Here is a 4197-nt window from a genome sequence, read left to right as displayed (position 1 = left end):
GCCAGGCTTTTAACCAGAACAAAGAAATATGACCACATTACTCCTATTTTAGCTTCATTACACTGGCTCCCAGTATGTTTTAGAATTGACTTTAAAATTCTATTGATCACTTTTAAAGCTCTTCATGGCCTCTCGCCTTGTTATATTTCTGAACTTTTAGTCCCATACGCACCAGCACGTACCTTGAGATCCTCGGGCAGAGGTCTGTTGTCTGTTCCAGAGTCTCGACTGAAAACTAAAGGGGACAGAGCGTTTGCTGTCAGGGCCCCGAGGCTCTGGAACAGCCTGCCCGAGGAAATCAGGTCGGCTGAGTCAGTGAACTCTTTTAAGTCCCTTCTTAAAACATACTTTTATAGGAGAGCTTTTCCCGATCTTATTTGACTTTATTTTATCCCTTTTATTTTATTGTATTTTACTAATTTTATATTAAATTTTCATGCTCTTATCTTTTTTTTTTATTATTCTTTACACTTGTTAAAGCACTTTGTAACTTGTTTTTGAAAAGTGCTCTACAAATAAGGATTATTTCAGGAACATACAAGCATTAAAGAGGTGGTATTATGCTTTTTGGCTTTTCCCCTCTCCTTTATTGAGTTCTCTTTTTGTGCATGCAACAGGTTTGCAAAGTGAAAAAGCCCGAAGTCCAGCCCAAAGGGAGTTCCCATCTCCCACAGAAAGCTCTGCTCTGAACCGCTTGAAAACAGCTTGTTTGCAGTCCAGCCCTTCACTTCCTTCACTGTGACGTCACAATGAAAACGCGTCATAAAGCTTGCCAAGCGGCTAGCTGGGTCAGGCACGCCCTCAAACTAAGCTAGTCTGAGCGGAGGCCCTTTGATTTTAGTTAAGCCCCTTTTCCACTGCACAGCACCAGCTCGACTTGGCTCGACTCACCTTTGTTTGGTTTTCCATTGTAGAAATGTTGTACCTGTACCTGCTTCCAGGTAGTTTTCGTATCACCTCACCTCCATCGAGGTTCCAAGCGAGCTGAGTGATACTAAAATGTAACGTGAAAACACGACAGACTGCTGATTGGTCAGTGAGACTATTCACTGCATCATCATTGCCACCAGACAGAGGCCAGCAACATAAAGTTTTATATTTTATAATTTTCATATGGAATTTCATCACTAAATGAACTTCTGAGAAGTTTTGAGGTGAGAAATCAACTGTGTAGATTTCGAATATTGACAGTTTTACGAGAAGTGATGGCGGAACAAAGATGTGCTTGAATATTTTTGGAGTTGAGGAGCTCCGCAAGTGGCTGCAGGGGATGCCTGTGCCAACCCGCGGGAGGAGCGTGTGAGGCCGGCCAGCCGCCCGCTCACAGAGCCCTCTGCTCCCGCCGTCACACAGACCGCTGCAGCAACAACGGCAGAGGAAAACACAGCTGGAAGGTTTTCATACCGCTTATCTGTCTTTACATTCTGAGGAATGTTGAAACGTTTTAACTTAAAAAAGAGAAAGCTGTGTGGATCGCTGGTGTGTGTGTCGCATTAAACATTACGTCTCGGCAGTTGTGTGTGGCGTCGCTATGAAGACAAGCTACGTACTATCTCTGGTACTGTCTGCAATGTAAAACGGAGCAGGGCCGAGTAGAGTCGAGTCGATTTGCGCTATGGTAGCATTTTTCGGCAAGGGAGCATAGATCGTCAGAACACCGGCAACAGTTCAACATTTAGTCCTAACAGACGATGCAACTCCAACTCTGGGCCTGGAAATTCACAATCACGACCTGTAAGTATGCTTTATTGGTTGTGAATTATATTATAACACTCAAGCTCAAGAGCAGAGCGTACAACACACAGGGTGAAAAGAGTAGCTGCAGCAATGTGCAGTATAAGAAAAATATGTTGTTTTTTGAAAATTAAACCATGTAAACCTGTATTGGTACAACCACTAAATAAGATTTTGAGCCTGAAAATGAGCATAATACCACCTCTTTAAGAAAGCTAATTTAACTAGCTAACATGATTGCCAAATACACTTTTGAAAGGGCTGTGAAAGTAAATCCACTGCAAATTCTCAAGGCCTGAGCTTGTAATACATCCAACTTCTTAAGGTTTGATTCTGCTGCTGACATGTACGCTACACATCCATAGTCAAAAACGGATCTCATGAGTGCCCAGTATATATTTTGTAGAGCTGCTCTGCTTGCTCCCCACTCTTGTCCTGACAGACAATGAAGTATATTGATGACCTTTTTACACTTGTTCTTAACTTTATCTAAATGAGTATTCCAGGTGAGCTTCTCATCAAACCAAACCCCAAGAAATTTAATTGTTTTGACTTGCTCAAGTGGTTGTTCATATAACTTCATGGAAATAGGCGTGACTTTATGCCGCCTTGCGAAACAGATCACCTGTGTTTTTGCAACAGATAACTTGAATCCCCATTTATTTGCCCATTTTTCCACAGCAGCTATTGCAGCTTGCATTTTCTTACTGACGTGCAACACATTGCGGCCTCTTACCCACAGAGCCCCGTCATCTGCGTACAAAGATTTCCCTACGCTTTGTTCAACCTGAGAGAAGATGTCATTTATCATTATGTTGAATAACAATGGGCTGCACACACTACCTTGCGGAGTTCCATTTTCCACCTTATATACACTGGAGTATTCTGTGCCAACTCTTACTTGTATTTCCCTGTCAAATAGAAAGCTCATAACCCAATTATATGTTCTACCACCAATACCCAATGACTTCAACTTAATAAGTAACCCTTCTTTCCAGAGAATATCATATGCTTTTTCAACGTCAAAAAATACAGCTATCAGTATTTCTTTGTTGGTCTGTGCTTTCCTGATGTCTGATTCTAAGCACAGTACTGAATCCATTGTATTCCGACCTCTACGGAACCCACTCTGGTACGGGTACAGAAGAGCTTTACTCTCTAGGAAGTATGTTAAACGCTCTGTGACCATTCGTTCCATAATTTTGCATAAGTGTGAGGTTAATGCAATAGGTCTATAACTGGAAGGGTCTGACTGATCTTTTCCTGGTTTTGGAATGGGCACTATTATTGCTTGTTTCCAAGCTAAAGGAAGTTGGCCAACATCCCAAACTTTATTAAACAAACCCAACACCGTGTCTAGTGCACTATCTGTCATGTGTGCCAACATTCCATAACATACAGCGTCCTTCCCTGGAGTGGTATGACGAGCACTCATTATTTCTCTTCTTAGCTCAAACATATTAAACGGTAGATCTAACGGATCTCCTGACACCTCCCTTTTCTCTGTTATTTTGGGATTCTTCATTAAGATCTCTACACTGCCTAGCCTCATCTGTGAGATTACACGAACTATGAACCCTTTCAAATGTTTGTGCAAAAAGTTCCGCCTTTTCTAAGTTATTGACAGCCATTTTGTTCCCAGTGTTCAACACTGGTATCTCATAATTTCTTTTAATCATGCCCCACACATCTGACAGCTGTACTTCCCTTCCAATAGTGCTACAGTACTGCCTCCAAAATGTTCGTTTTTGTGTTCTAATTTTCCTCCTTACTATTGCTTGGGCCCTTTTATACAGGATCAATGCATCCTGAGAATGATGTTTCTTGAGTTCTCTAAATGCTTTATTCCTGGCCTTTATGGCTTTACTACAGTTGTCATTCCACCAGGGTACACTCTTGGTCCGTTTAGTTCCTGTACTCTTAGGGATTGTTTCCTCAGCAGATTGAATAATCTCATTAACTATTGTACTATTGAATATGTTTACATCTGTCTGGTTCTCCTCTTTGAGTTTCTTGAATCTGTTTGAACTGATCTTTTGAAAAACATCCCAGTTAGCATTTCCCAATTTCCATCTGGGAGTTTTCTTTCCCTCATCATAAAAACCTTCAATGCCAACTTTAGTTACCACAGGGTAGTGATCACTTCCTATTGTGGTATGTTTGATCACGCTCCATGTGCTTAAACCTGCTATTTCACTTGACACCAGTGTTAAATCAAGCGCTGCCTCTGTGTTTTGCACACTATTGTATTGTGTTCCTTCCCCATTATTAATACATACCAAACAGTGATTATCTATAAATTCTTCAACTGCTAAACCATTTAAATCTGTTTTATTGCAACCCCATAGTGAATTATGTGAATTGAAATCCCCACACCATATCACGTTATCTTGCAATAGTCCTCCTACATTCTCTAGTATATCTAGACTTATTTTCCCACAAGGATTATAGTAATTAATTATG

The 4197-nt window shown here is 40.9% G+C and overlaps 1 long non-coding RNA gene across 1 annotated transcript in view; it reads left to right on the top strand.

Moving 5' to 3' along the window:
* Nucleotides 1-2354: 2354 nt before the first annotated feature.
* Nucleotides 2355-4197, top strand: part of LOC123971341 — a 2147-nt gene continuing 304 nt past the window's right edge. Inside the window, exon 1 of the long non-coding RNA XR_006825156.1 lies at nucleotides 2355-2951. This is a non-coding gene — a long non-coding RNA (uncharacterized LOC123971341). The remainder of the gene's footprint in view (nucleotides 2952-4197) is intronic.

Source organism: Micropterus dolomieu, linkage group LG05 (genome assembly GCF_021292245.1).
Source record: "Micropterus dolomieu isolate WLL.071019.BEF.003 ecotype Adirondacks linkage group LG05, ASM2129224v1, whole genome shotgun sequence".
Classification (NCBI taxonomy): Eukaryota; Metazoa; Chordata; class Actinopteri; order Centrarchiformes; family Centrarchidae; genus Micropterus; species Micropterus dolomieu.
The sequence above is the reverse complement of the archived record's forward strand: the minus strand, read 5'-3'. Positions and strand labels throughout refer to the sequence as shown.